This window comes from Ostrinia furnacalis, unplaced genomic scaffold (genome assembly GCF_004193835.3).
Source record: "Ostrinia furnacalis isolate ACB-3 unplaced genomic scaffold, ASM419383v2 OfSCF6011, whole genome shotgun sequence".
Lineage (NCBI taxonomy): Eukaryota > Metazoa > Arthropoda > Insecta > Lepidoptera > Crambidae > Ostrinia > Ostrinia furnacalis.
This window is the reverse complement of record NW_021136250.1, coordinates 426,495-451,884: the sequence shown is the minus strand read 5'-3', so window position 1 is coordinate 451,884 and position 25,390 is coordinate 426,495. Positions and strand designations below refer to the sequence as shown.

General features: G+C 36.7%; 1 protein-coding gene across 2 annotated transcripts in view; it reads left to right on the top strand.

Moving 5' to 3' along the window:
• The first annotated feature begins 3,591 nt into the window (after positions 1–3,591).
• The window catches only part of LOC114361854 (uncharacterized), a 30,501-nt gene continuing 8,702 nt past the window's right edge, over positions 3,592–25,390 (top strand). For both annotated transcript variants that reach the window (XM_028317066.1, XM_028317065.1), the window contains exon 1: positions 3,592–3,635. The gene's annotated coding sequence lies outside the window, so the exon portion shown is untranslated. The remainder of the gene's footprint in view (positions 3,636–25,390) is intronic.

The window sequence follows — 25,390 nt, the reverse complement described above, 5'->3', positions numbered from 1 at the left end:
TACGAAAAGTCGTAGCGATGCGACAGAAAATACATCGTTGGAGCTTTTAAATAGGCTATGCTAGCTGTTCTTTTGCAAGTTTTTATCGCTGAACATATAAAATCAAATGCTTTGTCCTAAATTACTTACCGACTGATGGATTAACGCTCAGCCTAAACCGCTGATCGTAGAGACCTGAACCTTAGTGTAGCCGCTTCGCTTGTCTTTTAAAAAAACATAAATACGTAAAAAATAGATGTAAAATTGGGAATTACCAAAAGTTACATATTTTTTGTTTATGTGTCTGCCTACACGTTAATTTCGTTAGCTGCTACCGGAGGTTCCAAGAAAAAGCAAACTTTATTTAATTAAATTTAATTTAAAAATATGAAATTACAATAAAAGTAAAATTAGGTAAGCTAGTGATACCGTCTCGAAGTATGAAACAAATATGATTATAAAATAATTAGTAAAATTAATGAAACGTCGCCGCTGTCGTCATGAGAGGCGCATTTTGCTGATGCTGCTCCTCGTGGTCCATAGTGCAGTTGCAATGTTGATTTGGGTAAACTGGGTCAGCGTCGATGCAGCGATCTTCATAGATTAGGCGTACGTAACACGTTGTTACACGTGGATAGCGCTGCGCCTCGCAACGTAAACGCGTCCACTCCGCGTCGCCTGCGCGTAATGATGTCACAAGTTTCAGATCACGCCGCGACCAGGCCGTAACTCGACTATATTGACCACGACCATTTGCATTTATTTCACTTGCGAAAAAGAAATCTACAGGTACAGGACACGTGGATAGCACTCCGCTGCGCCTCGCAACGTAAAGGCGTCCATCCGCGTCGCCTGCGCGTAATGATGGCACAAGTTTCAGATCACGCCGCGACCAGGCCGTAACTCGACTATATTGAGCCCGGCCATTTGCATTTATTTCACTTCAGAAGAGAAATCTACACGTATCTACACGTGGATAGCACTCCGCTGCGCCTCGCAACGTAAACGCGTTCGCTTCGCGTCGCCTGCGCGTAATGATGGCACAAGTTTCAGATCACGCCGCGACCAGGCCGTAACTCGACTATATTGAGCCTGACCATTTGCTTTTATTTCACTTGCAGAAGAGAAATCTACACGTATCTACATGTGGGTAGCACTCCGCTGCGCCTCGTAACGTAAACGCGTCCACTCCGCATCGCCTGCGCGTAATGATGGCACAAGTTTCAGATCACGCCGCGACCAGGCCGTAACTTGACTATATTGAGCCCGACCATTTCCTTTTATTCCACTTGCGGAAAGGAAATATTGAGAACATAAGAATAATAACACTCGTCGTATAACAAGGATATGAGATACTCTGATTTTAAAAGGCTTTGGAAAAGCTTATTAATAACACCTCATTGGAAAATTTACGGGACCTGAGTTTCAGTTTTGTTTTCAGGTAATAAACAATATTGACTGTAAAATTTAATTGAATTAAGAAAACAATACTGTTGTTGTTGAAAGTAGTCCACAATAACTGAACTGTTTCCTGAACAATTAATATCGACTCTACCTTTACTCTTTAAGTTTACACACTATGATTGAATCAAAGTAGGGAAGATAGAATAACCCTTTACATTGAATAAACATGGCTTCACCTTTACATTAACACTTGGGAAAGTATTTGGATAGGACCAAATGACATGTCACAACCTTTAGGTTTTTAGCAATCCATTAAAATTAATGAAGCTTACTACAAGACGTGATGTGTCACATTTCGACTATTAAATAGCATTTATAATCATGTTACATGTTTTGATTGTGAGATCAATTTAAAAATGTATCGAGGTGTGTAGTACATAAAGTTAATATACCTTTCCAAAGGACTATTAACTTTATGGTATAGTGTGCAATAAAGTGTATTATATCTATCTATCCAAATAATAACATAAAATACGCTCAAATAATAAAAGATGAACATTTAAAATACAAAGTTATGATTGGATGTTACAAAAAAATTAGAAACATTCCTTCCTTCTTTCCTGTAAATATTGTTCAGCAAAACCAACGTCATAAGCATGTTAAAATTATGTTTCTATTTGTCGAGTCTAAATATTGAAATACCCTAAGGTTTACTATCTGTTAACATTAATTAGTTCGCGACACAGATTGCGTCAATATTTTGAATTGGCCATCGATCCGTTCCATACGCTAATTAATTTCAGGTCTGGGGTTCCGTACTCAATATCTATAATATCAAGGCGACGAGATTATTTATGTGTGTGTTCAGTACGAACTTCAAAGGCTCAGCTCTACCGTGTTAAGGTTCTCATTTACATCTGTCTCAATAATTTAATTTAAAATCAATATGTCCCAGAATCCCACATCGTATGGATTTCCTTTGTTTCAAAAGATTGATTTCTATTGAAATGGTATTGAGAGTCAGTGGAAAACTTCTCGGAAAACTTGGAATACCCAACGTCAAATCAAATTTTACTCTTGGTTGTGTAAATTACTTCTCAATGTGTTGAAAATCAATAACAACTACTTAACTGGTAATATACGCCTTGCATTATGGATACAGCTCTATAGACTCTATATGGGGTGAAAATAGAAACATAAAGTAAGTCAGGATTTCATTTCCTGGGAAAAACGACGAATGATTCCGACAGACGAATACTTTGGTGCTTAAAATTCTTGTAATACCTTCCAACCTGTCCCTTTCATACTATTACTGGAAATGTAAACTGCAATATCGTTCCATTCCAGAGAAAATAATTTACACAACATTTCCCAGTATACAAAGAGTGGCGGTCACAGGGTTATGATTTCTATTTTTAGTTGTTGTGACCTTTACATTTGCCACGATTAACTCGGGTGTTAGATAGTATAAAATTAACTCGTAGAAATGTAAAATAAAATAATATATTAAATAAATAATAAATAAATATCCTTAGACATTTTACACTCCGTTTCTAGTCCCAAACTAAGCAAAGCTTGTACTATGGGTACTAGACAACGGATATAAACATACTTAAATACTTTTTTTTTGTAAATACATACCTATTATACATAGAAAACACCCAGTCCAATACAAACAAATGTGTTCATGCACACAAATGTTTGTACTGTGCGGGAATCGAACCCGCAACCTCCGGAATAGTAGTCCGTTTCGAACCACTACACCAAACGGCCGCCTAAAATAATATATATATTTGTTATTCAAAAAAGCTAGCAAGCTCTTGTTTAATATGATAAACAAATGGTATTAAAATGAATCTTATGTGAAAATTAAAACAAATACCTACCTACCATAGGTAGGGTACCTATCATAAAATAAGATTTAAAACACAAGTAGCCTTTGTCTTCCCTGAAACAGTATTAAAAACCATAAAGGCTGAATGAAATACTCAAACTACTCCTAAGTTTTTAATTAAGAAGAACAAAACACTGGCTAAAATCGGCCTCTATTCATTTGTTTCAATATAAGTTCCAAAACCAAAAATTCAAAAGTAAAACCTTTCCACGCTCGCAAATTGAAAGCGATTCCATCCACATGTTGCTTCAGGGCGCTGAGTGCATCTGCCGGGATGGGCGGGCGGCTGCTGCGCCGCGCCGCCCAGTGGATCTCCGACCGCCGAGCTGAGCGCACGCTCGCACTCACGCACCCGCCGGTACGCCCCCCGCGCCCCCACACCCCTCCCCTCCCATAGGGTTGCCAGCGTCTGACAGGCGCGCTTTCAAATTTCGCGCGCAGCTGTCAAACGACAAAAGTCCCACCCTATTCGAGCACTATCAATGCAGTTTGAAACTGAAAATTGTGCTTCTTTGTCACCAAAACTTAGCCAAATGAATTAACATTTTGCAAACTATCCAATTTGAAAGCGCTCCTATACATAGTGTGACTTAGCACGATCTTAGATGCACCAGTTATCCCTCACGTGCTTTGAATTATCTGGAGATGCTAACTTGAGTGCCAATTCTAGATGTAAGACAAGGAGCCGATGCGTACGTACTTAGTTTAAGTTAACTATAGTTTACTTTTTTTAATCTTAAACGAGAAGTTTAATGACTGGCATTATTGATGAATTAACTTTTTTAGAAGTGTCCAAATGCGAGTGTTATGTGGCAACCCCAACCTCTATCGCGCAACCCGATACATGTTGCGCGACGATACTTACAAACTTTATCAAATCCTGCGCAAATGTAGTCATCAGTAGAGTCATTAGTTAGCTGCATGGATGTGTTTATGTAGTATTACGAACGAGCTGATCGAAGTGGGTGTATTTATGTCGTGAGAAGAGTAATGTTTACGCTAACGTGCGTCGGATGATCGGAACGGCGCGTGTTTACGCTGAAGCCCCATTCGAAACGCGACGGTTATTAAGTGTTGCATAAAACAGTAAACTGCTTTGAAGCGACGAACGAGGATCTAAGAAACAAAACAAACACACTAAAAACTGAAATAACAGCGTTTTTAGAAATTTCTAGCTAACTGCCACACATGCGCCTTACTGCGTTGTTTTTGACACTGCGCAGATATAAACTTTTATAATGGAGTTGTATTTGAGGTAGCCAAATTCTTATGCCATATGTCAAAGTTAGCGTAGGTGTGGCAGGCGTATGAGGATTCAAAACGCCTCTCTCTAGGTATTCATCGCACGTATTCATAGTAAGCGTTTATAATTTTCAAAACTTATATTTTTTCAGTTTTACTTTACATCTATCGTTGTACCACACACTAACTTTCGAATACACCACTTACCTGACGCACGGTTGCGGACGTTTTTGTCATCTACCCCTTAAATTTAATTAATGTAGCTAAGTAAATTCTTTAAATTTTGATCAGATATTGTAATTGGCTTAATATAAGACCATTTTATGGGGTGGAGGGTTGATAACCTGAGATACAGGATTCATCCTAGTTCAGTGTGCCTACCATGAGTTTACGTTAGGTGTGCTCGCTAGCGACTGCGTAAAAAAATGACATTTAAATGTATGCCATATTGTGCAGCGCCCCTAGCGGCTGCTTTCAAGAAATAAAATCTTCATAGAATTTTTTGACGTATTCGCTAGCGAGCTCACCTAACGTAAACTCATGGTAGGCACACAGGTATTAACCCACCATAGTTGCATTTTGTATACAATACTATTATAATTGTTAATTATTTGTGTTCTATGGTGAGAAATAAAGAATTATTTAGTATCGTGTTACCAAACATTACGAGCTATCAAAGGTTTAATTAAGTGTTAGGAAAACAACTTATAAACTACTAATACTTAGTTCCGTAGAAACAAACGTATTCAATTTTTGTTAGCAAAATATAGGTAGGTATCATTTTCTAACAATGAAACCTAAAATAACTTCTTCAATGAATTTTCCTTTGTCCAAAAGACAATAAAAACCTGGGTATACTAGTAGGCTCTCCATTAATCAAATTTTCGTATGAAATGTCTCCCTTTCAAACTCACCTTCACATTTACAAACAAGGACGAATCTTATTTAAGTCTCTTAAAGTGAAATCTACGTAAATATTTTCTAAAATTACCATATTATATTAGATACGCTCGAGTGTTGTTTATTAAAGAGATTTACATGAAAACCTAAATGTTTGTTTATACGTTACATTATTAAATGGCAGTTAAGAGCTGTATAAATATGTACGTTTCATTATGTAAACTTTTTAAATACACTAAACTAAATGCTCATGGGTTTTGCTTTGAAGATAATTTGGGATTATGGTCTCAATGATTAATGTTTGAAACAATTCCTCCTAGTTTCCCTTTTCTCTAGGAAAACCACATTTGAATGATAACCAGCAAACCAACCTTTATGCAATGACTAGCGGCCGCCCGCGACTTCGTACGCGTGGATCCCGTTTTACCCCCTCAGGAGTTTAATTTTGCAAAATCCCGTCTTAGTGAGCACCTATGTTCTAAAAGGAAGCCCCATGTTTTGAGACTCCTAGCATTTAAAGTTTCAGACATTTCGTGATGTTCAGTCAGCCAGTGACCTTTTGCTTTTATAGATATAACTAGATAACCAGCAATCTTGTCAAAAACCTGACCACAAAATTGAATGTTTTCCAAAACAAAACTCACAACAACTACAAGAAATAAAAGTTGCTAGTGGATACTAGCAACTTTTATTTCTTGTATCAAAAATCTTTTTACGTTTGAAACTGTATCTCTATGTTTACAGCTATTTTAAAGAATCTCAGGGGTTTTATTCTCAATCTTCATCAAAACGAAAATATACATAATTTCCGAAATATAATCGCATAGATCAACCGTCGGAGTTTGCAGCTCTGCATTAATTCAAAATCCCTTCGTATTTTTGATGCCCCTATTCCCAAAGCAAATTGAAATTTCAGTTTTGAATGTTATTACTCTTTGCCGCGCGTTTCTCGTAATTCCCTTTATTAAAAAAGTTTCTCATAGTACCAACTGCTATAATTTCAAGGTTTCATTTATTAGTTATGTTTAGGTACCTACTTACATTTTCATTTATTCATGTATTCTAGGACTCATTTCTAACATCATTCATCCATAACATCTTAAATGCCACTCTTGTAGCGGAGTTTTGGGCTGGTACTTACTGGTGACACTTTGTAGGTTCGTTGTCGACACGACAAGAAAAAGAAATAAAACAATCAAGATTTTTTAAAGAAACTTATGAATCCGTACCCTTTTACTCATTGTTATCAGTACCTCTAGTAGGAAAAACTTTCGAGTTCGTTTCGTTGCGTATTCAAAGTGTCATCGAAAAATTTTGTATGAAAAATTAAACAGCGCCCCCTATATTATAGCCGCCCTAGGGGGCGCTGTTTAATTTTTCATACAAAATTTTTCGATGACACTTTGAATACGCAACGAAACGAACTCGAAAGTTTTTCCTACTAGAGGTACTGATCTTAATTCATTTGTAGCTTTGATTCACTATTCGTTAGCTTTGATTCACTAAGGCTAAGTTGCACCAACTTACTTTGACCGTAACTTTGACAATAACCAGTGCTTTTTGTATGGAGTTTGACAGATTTTTGACGTTTGTCAGAGTTAAAGTAAGATGGTGCAACTCAGCCTAAGTCCTTGTTGAAGTGATTGGGTTTCTGATAAGCGATATAACAATGGAACCATCTCTAATTTACATTCAAGTTCCAGACAGTAGGTATGTATATTTAGAAAACTTTCCTGTTATTCAATCCTTCCCATTCTTCTCGTTCAGTCCAAAATTTGGCCTTCCCTTCCCTTACCTCTGATCTCCACGGAACCCGCGCCGAACAAATTAGTAGACTCGAACATACGCAATGAACCCTTTCATGTTTGAGTTCATGTGAATGTAAATCGAGCACACATGTTCAATCTTTTGGAATAAAGACGCAAAAGGCAAATAATAAAAGCACAGTCTGTTTTCATTTGTTTCTACATTTTCCTACAAACAATTTTGTATAAATACGATTTCTGACTTTTGTGAACTCTTCCAAAGAACATACAGATTTTAAAAGACAATTTAGTCCAGAATAATAAATACTTACTTAAAATTAAAAAGTGGGAAGTGCAATCCATATCATTATAATTCATTTATTCATTGCATCAGTCATCACACCCAAAAATCTGACAAAAGAAATACAAAATTAAAACATCAAAAAGGTAGTCATATCGCGATCTCTTCCAACTAACCCAAATCAATCTGACCGATGATCTTAAGTGTATCTTTAGTCGCCACATTGCTCTGCCATTCTTTGATCAGGTTGAACGGCAAACCATCGATCTACTCGCGGTGGTTCAATTATTAGCAAACGTTACGGACTTTAACTGTCGAATAGACAATAAACACGTGAAAAAACACATAGAGGGCAATAAAGATAAGAGGCGGGCCGGCTCCGGCGATAAAACCGTAGTTACGGCGGGCGGCGTGGCTCTCGGAACTAATCAAATTTTCAACGCCGGACTTTGGCACATGAGAACTAAGGTAGGGCATACAGACAACCTGTGTAGTCTGGCATTATCTAGACATCCGTTACGCAGGGGCATGTGATTTGTTATTTCCCAAATGCTTCAAACAATAAATGCCACTTACCTATTCATTTGATATCTAGCACATACAAATGATTATTCATTTTGATGTATAAACTTAATTACCCTAAACCTAAGCTCTCAATAAAATATTTATAATGTAATATGTGGACATTGCTGTTGGTCATACAATAGTTTAGATAGATAAGTGCAATTCTAGACTAAGACCCATTGTAAGACTGTTTTTTGTCCCAAATAAATGGAAAAAAAAAATTTCAAGTTTTGCCACAACGGACAAGCTCTTTAGCCTGTATCTCACCCGATGGAAAATGATTAATCAGAGTGAATGTGAAATCAAGCTTTACCTCGGTATCAAATTAAATAAACAATTGAAAACCTATAACACCCAGTGCTGCTATAATATTCAAAATACTTAACTCTGGTCCTGATTAATCAAATTTCACTTTTCAGCTTAATATTATTCTGTCACTCCATTTGCTCGATCCCTATTATTAACGTCAAAAACGGCAGCAACAGAAAGTGTATCCTCCTCCAAATCATAATTTTGTACTGAATCATCAGCTGTAAGTTATCATTTCTGTAATTACAGGGATTTTACTAGTCTACAATTTTCCGGAGAGAGACACTAGTTTCACAACTGCACCTTAGCCACTCAGAAGATAACTCATACGCTGTTAAACGAAATCCAACATTGCTTGAATGATAATGCCAAAAGTATTTGAAAAATTTACATTTTCAGCAAGTATTTTAATATTACATGATACATAAAGGTAGCCTTTCTCAATATCGCAGAAAACATTTCTGAGCAAATTATTCAAAAATACACTGAAACTAGAAAAACAGTTTCCCATTAATTCAAACCAGTGCAAAACAACAAAGTTTACGAGTTCGGTTGACCTCTGTTAGCTGGTTCTCTTTGATGTGGAATTTCCATCGTGTTTCCGAACGTTAGCGCTGTAAAAGATACCTATTTTAACTACTTTTAGAAAAAACTTGTACTATATAGTTACTCTTTGACTAATTAATGGCAGACAGACTTTGTAATTTTTTGATTAACCATATTAGCAGTAACTCTTTTTTGCAAGAAACATTTATCATGAAACGATCAAATAAAAATAACAAATTGAAAATCTTGCACGGCTCGCTCGGCTTTGCATTTGCTTCACTTTTCTATATTTGACCACCAAAATATGGGTAAAAACATACATCTTCTAAATATATATATAAAAGGAGAAACTGACTGACTGAATGACAGATCAACGCACAGCCTAAACGGCTAAACGTAGGCACTTGAAATTTGGAAGGGACGTAGCTTAGGTACCGTAGAGGTGCACTAAGAAAGGAATTCCCGAAATTCCCACGGGAACAAGAATTAGCGGGAAAAACGGGATTCACGCGTACGAAGTCGCGGGCGGCCGCTAGTGCTATTTATAACCTTAATGTGACCTGTTTTTATAACGACAGAAGATGACAAGAAAAATAGAAAAATACTAGCTTTTGCTCTATAAACAATAACACTGTAGTGATGCATCAAATTCAGTTCAGTAGATTTGCGTGAAATAGTCACAAACATATGGATGTTTGTACATCCTCACAATTTTCACATTCATAAAATTAAGTACGATTTCACAGTTCTAAACTTTTGAGGCTAACCATACAACCATAAAAGTGGAGCACTCCGCTTCACCTGGCGTTTCGCCCGGCTTCACTTCGCACCCACTCCTTTGAAGTGAGACCGCAGCCTCGCAGTTCCGCTTCAGCCAGATATTACTGCGGCTTTGATTACTGTATGCTAATGTAGTTATCCAATAGGTAAGGGTTAAAAGATGTCGTAGGTATACGTTAAAGCCTTTTTATTGCTAAATTATGTATTTTTTCTATAATTAACACCTGAGAGTAAATTTCGTTTTGATATCTAAACTAAACGTCCTACGTTTCGAATGTTCACCACATACATATTTAAGTACCAACTTTCTGAAAATGCAAGTTTGTTATGAAATAAATAGCAAACATTTTAAATCACTGTAACTCACTGTCAAACACCGCTTCATGCGCAAAAATATACAGCGATGAATCAAGCAAAATACTATTTTTTCACTCCTTTTCAAAAAGCTTCTAGTTTTCCTGGGAAAATCGTCCAGAACATTGCATTTTCCGGGTTATTTCAAGAGTAATATTTTCCTAAGCGTCGTTTTGATTAGCGTTAGGACCCCTTTGTAGTTCAAACTTAACTTCTGGCTGGTAGCCGCGATCCGTTTCTTTCGGGTTCCTTTGATGTCGGCCTTTGTATTTGCACTCGCCGGCCGCTGCTGGGAAAGCAATTTCAGGTTGGTTACTGTGATGCTCGCAGGTTGCTGAGGGCTGCCACTAGCTAGAATAGGCTAGTTTCCTAAAAAACAACTTTTAGTCCGTCAATTACATTATCAAAAAATATTGGACACGTATATTTTTATTTGTCAATCAAACGAGTAATTACGGAGTTATGATGAGTTGAAGTTCCGCGTGACGTCACAAAGTGCTACACTTTGAAGCACACCTTGACGTCACGGGCCTGTTCTTTTGAACTTTTGCGCACTTTATCCCTTTTAATTTCCATTTGTTTGAAAAAGTGAAAAATACGTGTCAAGTCTTTTTTTAAACCAATGGACTAATTCAAACTCTTGCTTTTTTACGCAGAAAACATCGCTATTGTTACGAATTCTCTAGCCACTTGGTTTCATTGAGCCTTTTGAATGTTTTGTTAAGACTCATAATAAGTAGCTAACTCTAAGTGTTATACGTACGAGTATAGGTTCAAATATGAAAAAAGTTGATTTTATTTTTGGATGATTGCAGTAAGGTATTTCAATTTTATTCTCATCTATCACACACAGAAAGAGAGCGAGTATATACTGATGTATGGAAAAGAGAAAAATATCGGTGCCTAATAAAGTTTTCGTTTCAAAATAAAATTTTCGTGGCAAACCGAATTTTACCTAAGTATTTAGGACAGACAATCGATGACGCGATAGCTACGTGGGGAAAGCAACAAAAAAAAGCTAGTGTAGTAATATTTCTCACAGCATCAACCCTACTCAGCTAGAACTAGTGTGTCCGGCGTATCGAATGATCATAGTATTCCGTTCAGTGTTTATAAATTCAGCTCTAAGGGATGTGACTAAATTGGTTTTACTTAAAGTACAATGCCCATGGGCCATGCTTTAGATAAACTTACATATGTATACACCACTAAATTTTTATCACCGAAAAAATTTTAACAGGTTATGTAGAAACGTATGAAATATTTAAAGGAAAAGAAAAAGAAATGTTTTTCATAAAGTTAATTTTTTTATTAAATTTTCTTTAGTCCGTATTTTACGCGTCACAGCTTTGTCACTCCGCTGCTCGCTAGAGTAGTCGTACGCGCTCGCACGTTGCATCGCTCTGTCTATCTCGCTCACGCCTCGACCACGCTTCCAGTGTTATTATTACATCCTAGCTAACTTAGACCATTTTGAATTCTAATAAGTGTTACATTATCGTACGTAAATAGTGCTAGCGACGCGTGTGTCCATAAATTACCAATTTTAGAAGGAAATTTTGAGTCACTTTATTTAACTTCTTTTTTTGCACAAATGGGATCAGTATTAATAACTCATTACCCAGAATTTTTTTTTCGGTGATAAAAATTTAGTGGTGTATAACTTCAAAGTATGTTTAGAGCTTGGTGTTTCACTTGAAAAATTGCTCCAACTTCCACCACAGACATTATTTTTTCATAAGATCTCAGTATACATGAAACGTACGTACAGTCACAATGAAATGGCAACATGGATGGGAAGGATTTACTGATAAGTAGGGCTTAGTTATCATGTCATTTAGTCTCCATTGCAAAAATATGAAACTGACTAATTTACCAGAGAAATGGCCTACACTACACTACCCACTGCGGAGGCCTGATGTTTGCCTCTCAGTCGTCTTTTATTTTACGACATCCACTGGATATTAGTTTGCTTAGTTTGGACATAAACGTTCCAGCCAGATGCCCCCAAACGTTCCAACAGAAATATAATTAACTAATATTATGATCTTTATTAGAGGCGTGGGCAGGCCTCCCACTAGGTGGACCGACGATCTGGTGAAGGTCGCGGGAAGTACCTGGATGCAAGCGGCGCAGGACTGGTCTTTGTGGAAATCCTTGGGGGAGGCCTTTGTCCAGCAGTGGACGTCTTTCGGCTGAAACGACGACGACGACGACGATGATCTTTATTAAATCCAAAATGACATTCAAAGATATTTCCCTACAGACAGCCCTAAACTACCCGTGAAATAACGCTTCGTACACACACGTGGAGTTCAATCTCTGTAATTTTTATGCTCCAGAGAACATAAATCTTAATAATAGACATTTTGTGGGTGTTTATTTTTGTTAACGCTGCTGTTCTCGGCATATTATTACTTAAGAATTACATGATAAATCTCCAAAACCTCAGATGTCCGCAACCTAATTTAATAATCTGTTTCATGCTTTTTCAAAGTATTTACTATTAATCGGCTATAATGCTTATCCTACTAATATTATAAATGGGAAAGTTTGGATGTCTAGATGTCTGGATGGATGTAGGTATGTTTGTTACTCTTTCACGTAAAAACTACTGAACGGATTTTGATGAAATTTTACAGTATTATTGTTTATAACCCAGAATAACATATATTTATGACGATCTGTGACAAACTAAATTTCACGCGGGTGAAATCGCGGGCAAAATTCAAATTCAAATCTTTATTGCGATAGAAGACATCTTATTGTTAGCAAATCTAATTCGGTGAATTGGACCGAACTTATCTGAAAACTCAAATGTTAGTTTAGGGACACCTATTTATTTTGTAGAAATATAATTCAGTAAATTGTTTCATAACAGTCAGATATCCTTGTAACTTGTACACTTGCGGGTACTAATATCGTGGGCACTAACAGAAAGCCAAAGACAAGAATAAAATCGATTCTTACACCACACGTTATCCTATATGGAAAGCCATTTATCAAGACATTCTTTATCTCGTGGTTGAAAGATGCAAATTAGATAAAACGTGAATAATATATTGTTTCTGTGGCTGTAGGCTGATCAGCGGCGGCGGAAAATTCGATACAAATTGATGGCGGCGCAAGAAAAATGGCGCGAAAACGCCCTCGCTCGGTGTCATTTTTCACTAGTATAGCCTCGTACAGGATCACAATTTGTACACACATGAAAATTTAATAAGGCAAGTTAAGTTCATGTTTACACAACCTCATCTCATCATTCTTCAAAAATCCTGCTAATAATATGTGAAAGTTTCAGAAGAAGTTCGTTACTCTTTCACGTAAAAACTACTAAACGGATTTTGATGAAACTTTGTAGTATCATTGTTTATAAATCAGAATACAATCGCGCGGATGAAGCCGTATACATATATTTTCAAGTTTTAGAGGTTACTCAAAAATGTGCTTCAATCCGTAGAATAATTTATGGTTTCAGTAATCGAGCAGTGTACATTACATTGATATTTTTATAAGAACTACAAACTTTGAATGTGCATCTTGTTGTGTTGAAGAAAGACTGTAGTAGTCTAATTTAGCTAAATACTGCAACTTGTGTAGTTATAACAGTTGTTATAGCAACTAGTGCCTAACGATCGTACTCGTACCTGTATTATACATAATCTTCATAGCTTAGCTTCATAGCTCACATGCGCTTCATAGTTTGCATAACCAAATGTGCCAACGTCATTCGCACAGAGTTAGGATTAAGCGCACAAGTCAACTACGAAACTCCATCCTACCATTTGTGTTGGATACCTTTCGTAATTCACTTAAAGTCAGATAATTGCAACGCTTACAGGCACATAGTTATGTTGTAGTTTCAAACAGTATTACAGTACTTTCTACTAGCTAACTAGTATACTGGGTACTTCTTCATGGACTAATTTATCTAAGATCTTCAGAACACTTAAGCCTTAAAAAAGCAAAGCACTTAAAGTTTAATTGCATTTTAAATCTAAAAATACACTAATAGTATTTGAGGTGAACACTACTTAATCCTCAAAGATAACAGCCTGAAGAAGCTTTCATCCATTATATTCCACTAGCTTTTTCCCGCGGCTTCACCCGCGTGAAATTTAGTTTGTCACAGATCGTCATAAATTATAGTCTATACGTTATTCTGGGTTATAAAGAATAACACTGTAAAGTTTCATCAAAATCCGTTCAGTAGTTTTTGCGTGAAAGAGTACCAAACATCCATCCAGACATCCAAACTTTCGCATTTAATAGGAAGTAGGATTATCAACTATATTAACACTTACGTTTACCATCCTTTGATCTCTTATTTTCTTTAATAGCTTAGCTCTTGGTCTGCAACTGGCATAAGCCTTCAGTCACAAGTAGAATGCGAACTTAATTTCCAGAGAACTGTAACTTTGCAAGTAATTATCTCTACTGAAGATGCTTCGAAACTCTATCGGATTATGCGGTATTCATGCAAATTACCTATAAGAAGTTTTCACAAACTCTATTAAGGTTTCAACAAAAGGTCCTTGTTTATTGTCTTTGGATGGCGTTTAAGCGAATGTAAATTAGTTGTTTTGAATTTTACAATGACGTTTAAAGTGTTTAGATTGGGTACGTGCTAAGAATTTAATTTTAAATCTTATATCGTGGACCGAAACGATGTTTAAAGTCGTTAACTATACTTAGGCTGGGTTGCTCCATCTTATTTTAACTTTGAAATTATGTCAAAAATCTGTCAAACTCCATACAAAATATACCGGTTAGCGTTATAGTTACGGTCAAAGTTAGGTGGTGCAACTCAGCCTTAATTCGTTGCCGTTTAGTTAATATTTTTTTACCAGTGTATACTTAAAAAAACCCTAACTTGGTTTAACGTAAACTGGGATTGATAGGGTTTAAAGCTGTGTAAAATAAACACACCAAACTTTAAATCAAGTTAAGCGAAGTAGAAAGTAACACTTAGTTAGTGTGAAAATTAAAACCTTTGATCTAATAGATTAACTTTTTAAAATAACTTGGACGAAAAGTTTAAGACAATTTTCTTTACATTATAGTGATTGCTTTTAGCGAAATTTCAAAACTACTTAGTTAATTTATTAGGGTTTTATTAACATCCTAAACGACGATCGTAAAGTAAGTACTATAATACGTTAAATATCTATCTACCTAAGTGCATGTTCAATTTTCATATATGTATTATTAAAAACTAGCTATCCGCCCGCGGTTCGCCTGCCTGGAATTTTGTCTGTCACAGAAAAACTTTATCGCGCGCGTCCCTGATTCAAAAACCGGGATAAAAACTATCCTATGTACTTTCCCGGGACTCTAACTATCTCTATGCCAAATTTCATCAAAATCGGTTCAGTGGTTTAGGCGTGAAAGCGAGACAGACAGATAGACAGAGTTACTTTCGCATTTATAACATTAGTATAGAAGTATAGATACGTCACGTGAAGTTTAACACTGTGACACCTTATTACAGTGTGCTTACCATGAGTTTACGTTAGGTGTGCTCGCTAGCGACTGCGTAAAAAAATGACATTAATTGTATGACATATTGTGCAGCGCCCCTAGCGGCTACTTTCAAGAAACAAAATATTCATAGAGATGTTTGACGTACTCGCTAGCGAGCACACTTAACGTAAACTCATGGTAGGTACACAGTTCTGTAATAGGTACATCGAGTGTATACAGCTAGCACGTGCTAAGGTACAAAGCGGTGGAAAATGATACACCCTTAAAATAATGGGGTCGATCAGCAATACGAATTCAACTCTGTCAGATATTGTCTGGAGCGGACACATCACATAGGATCGGGTTAAGCAGACTTGGCTTTGCCTGGCCTGTTAGACACTGACTGATTAAATCGACCATTTAGGTCTGATTAGTCATTTGACATCTCGGCCAGACTGTATCTGCTTGTAAATTTGAAGAGGAGGCCTAAATTGATTCAGTCTTTTTCTCACAATCCTAAAGTTATAGTATAGAAACTGGTTGATCTTATATGTGGCATATATAGACTGGTAGATCTGAATATATCTAAAAGTACTCGTGTTTAATAATTAATAATCGTTTATTATGTTGCATTGGGCAACTGTCTAATTTAGAACATACCTACATACTGTGGTCAACTTAGCGTAGAATTTGCAGTAAAAACATGAAAAAAAGTTGTTTTAGGAGTCTACAGACCTGCGGTGATGAAATAGATCCTTCTAATGCCGTACCGCGGCCAGATATATGCTTTCTAAATGGACCTTTATCTCATAATATATTCACGGCTGCGGCACTAGGGGACGGCCCATAATCCGCGTAATTTACATTCCCATGGCCACCATTACTGAAGGTAAATGGATTGTTAAGAAAGGTAGATGGGTTTTAGCCAGACAGGATTATGCGTTTGATCTCCGGTCTTTCTTTGGGTCGGTGTAATTCAGAAGCACGAGGTAAATTTTATTAATTACATATTTTTCAAAGTAACCTAAAACAACATTCAACCGGTTTAAAAAGTTATGGCAATAAGAGTTTTTCCTGGTAAATTAAATAAACATATCATAAATCAACAGAAACCGTTATAAGATAAACTAGCACAAGTATAATTACCGACCCATGTAACGTTTAGGCAAATTACCACTCAGTTCGACTAAATTATTCAGGACCTTAATGAGCTTTTGTCAGAATCCGCTATCCTTCTAAAAGCTGTATGACTACTTACTCAAAGTTCATTTTACGCCAACTTACAGGCTGTAGCCGTAGATATACTTAGTTAACCTTCGTACGTCTAGGTAAGACTTATTTGTATGTAAAATCATAGATGTTCACTTCTAACAAAGGTTGTTGAAAGATTAAAAGCCGCTCGTGGTTTCAGTAAGTAGATATTTGAATAAAACATGCCCTAAGATTAAGAACACGTTTGAAGTCGGATGGATGTTTAATTTATTAATCAAACTGCGAGTATATCGTTGTAGTAAAAACTTGGACAAATGTTAGGTCGCTATAACATCTATAATAATATTTATAAAAGCGAAAGGTCACTGACTGACTGAATTACTCACTCATCACGAAATCTCAGAAACTACAAGGGCTAGGAGTCTCAAATTTAATCCTTTTAGAACGTACCCCCTAAGGGGGTAACACGGGATCCCGCGTACGAAGTAGCTGGCGGTTGCTAGCTAGACTATAAACTTAATACTAGGTATGTGGATAATCTTACCTCTTTTGATCTTCCTGAAAAACGACAACTCTTGTGCGTCTATTTCTGTTGAACTTTATCTAAAAAGATCCTTTACCTTGTGTGTATAGAACAACAGGGTGTATCTAAAACATCGTTTCCCCAGTGAGCGCGATTGAGGTCACGTAGGGTCGCGATTTGCTTGTTTAGGCGAGTCATAAAACGAACCTTGTATTTTTTAAAGAAATGTAAGCCGCACCCACGACTCTTATCCGTCTTATAAAGAAAGATTTGTATTTTTGTATTGAAACTGCTGGATCGATTTTTAAAAATATTGTTAAATACCCATACCCGTGCGAAGCCGGGGCGGGCCGCTAATAGTAGATAACTAGACAAACCTAAATAATAGTATTGGAACAGTGTTAAAACAACACACAGCTACAAAAATCCAAAAAATACATTTTATATCGTGCTATGGTAGCTATTTAATAAAATAACGTGTTATTCATCTGTTGAGCCTCCAAATTAGATACTCCCCCACACCTAAAAAGCCCTGCTGTGTTTAAAAAAGCACTTCAGCGCCCAAACCGACACTTCCACGTCTAAAAAAAGGTGTCTAAGTTTAAAACAACACGCTGTATAACAGGCATCCTTCCAGCGCGGTCGAGCGTGGTCACGTAGGGCCGCGATTTGCTCGAGTGGGCGCGTAACCGCCGAGAAACGGACCTTGGCTAAATAAAACGGGACTTTATTAGATTGTGATAAAAATGAAGTGTAGATATGGATTTTTACTTAGCACATCATCTAATCATCGTCTGTACGTAATTATAAAATGCAACCGTTACTGACTGACTCATCTATTCTATTAACACACAGCTCTAACTTCCGAAGGAATGGCGCTGAAACTATGATGTAGACTGCTAAAAGAAGATTTTCCAAAATTCACCCCCTAAGGGGATGAAGCGGAAATCCAAAGATTCATCATCATCATCATTTCAGCCACAGGACGTCCACTGCGGAATATAGGCCTCCCCCAATGACTTCCACATCGCACGGTTGGTAGCGGCCTGCATCCAGCGCCTTCCCGCTACCTTTATCCAAAGATTACCGCGAGTGAAATGGCATACATACAAGATAGTTATAATGTGCCTATTTTAAAACAAACATAAATCTGTAATATGTTTCATAGGGTTCCTCCTTTCCTAAATACTCTTCTAAGATCTGTCTGGTGGGGGTGTAGATCAAATCCTGCATTTGCGTTTGGTAGAAGGGTCATATACTACTGCAGTGGAGACTTAATGACCTCATTATGATAACATTACATGAAGTAAGGAACTATGAAAGAAATTCAAATTACAATATCAAAAAGTTAAAAATGCTCAGACAGCCTCAATTTCACAAAAATCGTTGATAACAATAAACAATACGTATTCATATAGAAACAGCCTATGGTTTTTTAATCTTTCAATGGGCATTATTGTACTGATGAAATTACGTCAAGAAACGATGTTTTCATCCTGTGATGTTAAATAATTACATTTCAATTGTAATAGATAAGAGAATTTCGTCTCTAATTACTTTAATGAAACGTCGCTCACATGTCTGACGACTGAACTTAATTAGATGAGTCTCGTTAATGAGACATAAACATAGACGTGTATGTCTTGGAGGAATGTTTGAGCGTTGGTATTCATCATATTTGTCAAGTTAAGATTTTAAACTAATCACGAAATTTCATCCGTCAGTGACCACCTGAGACGAAGGACTAGCCTCACATTCTATTCAAGCTTATAAGTTTTAACCAAATTGGCAACAATTAAATAATTATTTATGTAGTCCATGAACACTCTGAACAGATCTCTCGGTTGAGAATTCTATTCAACTGATCGGTTTAGAGAAGACTACGGCTGAATGACAAAGGATTATTCAATTTTAAAATAACCCCTTACGATTCATACTGTTGTGTTGTATCTACTAGGTAGTAGGCAAATACATTTTTCCTATCAAAACTCAATTAACACAATAGTTAAGCAATTTGAAAAAGTATTATTGTCAAGTAGTTCTAATACTATTCAACAAATAACACACCATATTAATATGCAAACCGTTGCATATCAAAACGAAAAACATCGAAGATAGTAACTGAAATTTGCAAACTAGAAACACAATTTTGCTCTATTTGACAAGTACTCGTACCTAAGTAGTACATAAACTAACCTACATATTTGATGCGAACGTTTAGGCAAAGGGTAAGCATCTCATCGGTGTTCGGATGCCTTAATTTCCATTTTAGCCCACTCAGCGCCGTCAAAGTTGATTGACGTCAAAGAAACTCGATGTCTTTGGGGGCAAAACGCCTCGAGGACGGACGGAGGGTAGGCATTCGTATTTAAATTATTCTATTACTAAACTGCTGAGGCTAAAGCTAATCTTTGGGGATAAAGAAGTTGATTAGCAAGTTAATTTAAGTATATATTTTTATGTAAAATGTTTTTTATGTTATACAATCTACCCTTCCATTTTATAACTATAAAATGTCTTGTAACTAAAAGTATTTTATTTCTTTTTATAATCATGTTTTAAGGTAGGTATTATTCCTAAAACGGCGTAGCGTTATATGCCTCAAAAGTTCGACTTTTTTCCAGACAAGTATTTTCATCTAACCTGTGAAACTATCAGGGAGAAAATTTCCCCTGGCCCTGGCAACACCCGCCTACCTTCTCGTCTCTCCCTAAAGATCCACTTTAAAAGCAATTCCGAATCACAGCAGACACTCCAAACTCACATTCGATGAAATCGTAGGGTTTTCATGTTAAGCCTTATGGCTTTGCAGGTTGGGTTTATTTTGGCTTAAAGACGTCAATAATTACGCGTAAGCTTATATCAATGGTAATATTGACGAATGTTCTTACCTAAAATTTCTTGGCTTAGAATAAAACCTTTTCCCAGTGTTTGTAGGTAGTACCTACAAACACTGGGAAAAGGAGGTACGTAACTTGGGAACAGAGCGGAAACAACGATCACGAATTAGAATGTTAGGTTGTTTACTGGCACACTCTCAGCACTAATTTATATCCAAATCGCTCTATGAATTCTTGTCGACAAGCTTTGAAAAGAAAGCTCGCTGGTAAAGTGGCTTCCTTTTAGGCGTAAGTTATCTTCAGTAAAAGTTTTCCTTTCATAGCAACATTCGCAGAAAATGTCAATTCTCTTTTTCGCCGTGATCCGCCGGATCAGTGGATATTTTATATTGGGCGCCTTCACCCGTGCCCATCGTTATGGATCATGAACGCCATTGGAAACAGATTACGAACTCCGACATGGAAGTTTACTCAAGAAAGGAACGAATCGTAAACTTCAAATGAAGCATTATAAGCTCATATTATTTTACGGTGGCGTGGTAACGCTGATTTTATGTGCCCATAACAATAGAGATGAGTGTGCTGTTTTGATTATTACAGGTCTAATATCATTGTGGATGATACTACCGTATACTACCTATAGTAAATGTATATGATGCGTACACTTATATGGGTCTAAGCTTCTGACATACAGCCGCACAGCCGGCGAGACATAAAACATATTATTTTTAAACAATAACAAATTACACTGGCTTCACAAACTTGGAAACCAAAAAATTTTACGTAGACAAATATAGACCGTTAATACTTTCTGTAACTGGATTAATAGAAGGAGATTTTCAATTATTTATTTCAATTTAACGGAACGACCCAATTGAAAAAATAAGTAATTTGATAAGGGATTTTGTGAGGGCTGCGATGGATTGGAGATATCAATTTCGTGGTTGCCATTAGTGGGACAAAATTCACTACCAGATACAACTGTTTTACTTAAAATACTGTATCTACTTAGGTTTAGATGACGTCTTCTATGCTAACATAGAAGCAGCGTGACAACTGTGGGATGAGTGTGAGTTTATATCAAACTTCCTCACTAGTGAGCGCGTTAAAAAAATATATGAAAATTTTAGTTCTTGAAAGTTTCCGCTAGGGGCGCTGTACAATCCGTCATACATTTAATTACATTTTTTACGCGCTCACTAGTGACGACGTTTGATGTAAACTCACACTAAGCCCTCAGATTTATCGTGGGACTTTCGATATGATCCATACAATTTGACAGTAGAGATAAGCCGCGCAAAACAGCACTAAATTGATATCACGCTGTATGTATAAATATACGAAAACTGTGTGCCACGGTCTTTATTTCATAAACGAACCAATATTAAAACATTCTTGTTGACTACAAATCCCCAAGTTTATTATTTATATCTGGCAATATTATTCGTTTTCGTTTACAGCCAGCAAGTCGAAAGATGAAATTCATTGTTTCACCACAATTCTAAAGTTTACGATCTCGTCTATTATGAAGGACTTAGCAGAGATAAGGCGAGCACGAATTTGTACTTAAAATATTTGATGAAAAGCTCCCTTTCTAAGGCGGATTATATCACGAAACATAATAAAATCTCCGGCAAAAAATAAACGTTCGTACGAAAAGTAATAATTGTGTAAAGGCCGGAGCGAGACAAATAGCGCTAATAAAGGCTGCGAGAGAAAAGGCGAAGCAGTAATGAGGAGTGAAATGTCAGACAAGGCTAAATAATATCATTTTGAGAAAACAGGAAGAGGGCTTCTTTAATTACGCCGGGAATGGCTCCTTTTCTAGTGAAAATGCGACGTAGTGATGTTTTTAAGAATTTACAAATCATACCCTTAGTTACCTACGCCATGATGATTACTAAAAACTCTTTATACCTAAACATGATCAAGTCATGGCTGCTTCTATCCAAAACCTAAGTGTTTTAATTTAAACACATCCTAGTCAAAATCACATGTAAAAGGTGGTACTAACTATTGATGGAACTACGAGTATTAGTAGTGTTTCACATCACCAAAACTTTTATATTTAAATTATAAATTATCATCGTATTTTTGCAAACAATTAAACTTGAAAAACTGTTCTTTGCAACCAACTGAATTTATTCAACCGAATTTTCGTACTCGGCAGATATTTCGTACGCATTCTCCACTTTCTTGGTTTTTCCCAATTTTCCGTTCTATTACAGCTTCCAGTTAGTTTAGTCGGAGGTAGCAATGTGTGTTCGATTAAGCCGACTCTAGCAACACACTCGATTTTAACGAGCACCGACGAGCATCGAGTTAGTATTCCATTTGGATGGCATTCGATTCCAGACCGCATGCATCGAATATGTTCCAAAGGTAATACCTGCCAAGTATCTGTGGGATTACTTTGAGGTATAACTGGGACTATCCAGATGGCATGTACCTGCTTTGAGATGGTAAGTAAATGTAGAGTTAGCCGTACTCGACAGGTTTATTATACAAAAACACCATTGTAAGAAAGATTCTATATCAACTAAAAAATTCCCACGGGAACGGGAGTTAGCGGGAAAAAACATTTGTATGAAAAAATCTAAACCGCGTAAGATATATGAAGGGGGTAAAACGGGATCCACGCGTACGAAGTCGCGGGCGGCCGCTAGTATCAACTAAATTACGTACTAAACATCTGCTAGATTTAACCTCGGTTTCTGAATAAGTACGCTCAAACTAAAAATCTTAATTCACAAACCAGGGGCTGATATATTTAATTGTTCAACGCATATCCCAGGAGCCTTAATTTAACGCAATTTGCAAAATTTCGCTTCTCAAAATTGACGCCAGCACCATACATATCATACATATCATTCATACCATACATATCATAGTATAAAAAAAATATTGCCACCGCGAAAGTTGTGCCTTCCATTCCACGTTACAATAGTAAGCAAACAAAAAGTAGTAATAATACTTACCGTGAGCGAAGGTGTAAAATTATGTATCATATAGTCTGAAAGCACGGCACTAAAACATGGGTTTAACTTAGACCATCAATATAAACTTAGATAGATACCCTTAGGTACCTATTTATAAAGCTCTAAACTTTTTAACGGTGGCTTTTAGGTTTTAATTCAACCCAAGAGATAAAATTAAAGCACTCAGATGTTTCTAAGACTGGCAGTAGCGGCGGCAAGTGGCAATTTTACGGCGAAGAGCCGCGTTACGGGCTTTGTCTTATCTATTAAATCTTTTATTATCTTCTGTCACCGGCCTTCAGATGGGGGCGCATATCGTTACGGAGCGAGAAGTGTATATAGGAGAGATGATAGCACTCTCATATAACGGCAGAGTAAACAAAAGGCGATAAAACGTTTATTTGTTTTCTTTTGACGACTAAAGTTGATTTTTTTAGTACATCACCATTAATGTTACTTATTAATGGGCTTGAGAAAGAACTCTTTATAAAGTTGACATACTTACCCACATAAATAGTAGATTCCTAATTGAATAAGACCTTATAAATTAGTAAGAAATAGTAAGGTACTCGTAATATAATAAACTTCAAATTTAGTTACCATCGTTTTTGTTCAACGTTAAACATTATTTGGGTGAATAGTTCAGCACCTTTATGTCCTGCTAATTTATTTGAAAAAATAAACAATAATAACGCAACAAAACATCCAAGACAAAACCACAGCCTCTTCCTCCGCAAGCAAATCACGCGCATTTAAGAGAAAACTTTATCCCGCTTAATAAAATTACAAAGCTGTCATTTTTGTTCGGAAACGCGGCAGACTGTTATTTCCTAGTTGCAGCTGCAGGGAGAGGTCAGGAAACCAGGTCAGTGCCAGCGCAGCCTTGGCCCCTCAGACCTGTTGATACCGCGAATGAGGGATCATTTTGGTCCCCGGTAATTTGTGGGCGCGTTAGTACTTTGTTTTTCGTTGGGACTTTCGAGATTGGTTCAGTTTGAATTTGGAATTGTTTGTCAAAAAGAGAAGATAACAATGAGGGTAAAATTATCCCTCTCACGGGATTTTGCAACAAAAACTTTTATAACATAATACTTATTTTAAAATTTGTATTATATGGCTTTAATGAGGGTTTTCGCGATTGAAAAATCCGCTAGATGGCAATACGTATAGACGCGAGGTCCAAATGCTGCATGATTGGTTATTTTTGACATGACATTGACAGATATATCAAAATCCNTATTAGTGTGGAACACTTATCAATGCCAGGAGAGCTATCGAGTTTCAGATCCCCGATAAGGTTGTCGACTTCATTCTCATCAGTGGGATTTAGGAAAAATGAATTTGGTATCGACTGTCGAGGTGACGTAGGTGTAATCTATACCTAATGCTGGGTTACTAAAGAATGTACCTAACATAAGATAAATAAGGTATAATAAAATTACATTCTGAATACCTAAGTGTTATATTTTTTTAAGAATTGTAAAATAATATTTTTGTGGTCGCACGACTAGTGACGTTTAATTCATGCCTGCGCCCCTAGACAAAACGCACTTTTTGATCGAATCGAAAATCGAATCCGTCAAATTCCATACAAAAAAGGGGCTTTTCGACTACTTTTCGACTGGTTTGCGATTATAATGGCACTTTGTCTAGACCCACTGGAATATTTTCTATTATCTTGCTCAACTAAATCGATTCTGACTGTTGTTAAACGAGTATGAACCCAAGCGTATATCTATACTATGTATGTGTAAATCCCATGTTTCCGAGCGGAATGTTTGGGCGAAACTGATTTATTTGCCAACTAAACATTATTATTGGGACCAATAATGTGCCGAGTGCCTTGACAACAGCCGGCTTTGTAGGCCCGATATTGGAAATCGATTCAACTAGTTTATTGTTTGGGTTTCAAATAATTGTTTGAGATGTTAGATTTCGACAAGATTTTATATAAAAGTTAGTAAAGTCGACAGACGTCCACTGCTGGACAAATGCCTACCCCAAGGTTTTCCACAAAGACCGGTCCTGCACCGCCCGCATCCAGGCACCTCCCGCGAATTTCACCAGATCGTTGGTCCACCTAGTCAAAATCAAAATCAGTAACCCCATAGAAACGTCAGCCGAATATGGAGGTAATAAGTAGTACAGAGAAATAGTTATTTTATTTATTTTGTGATAGTTACTTTATTAAAATAAGTACACACGTAGTGTTATCGAATTATCGCCCGTATAAGCCATAGCATACCTATTCTAAACTTTAGAATCTAAAAGCAAGCATACAATGAAATTAAACACTGTTAAAAATAGTACAATGCAAGAAAAAACAATTTCCAAAAGCATTTTGAAAATCTCGAAT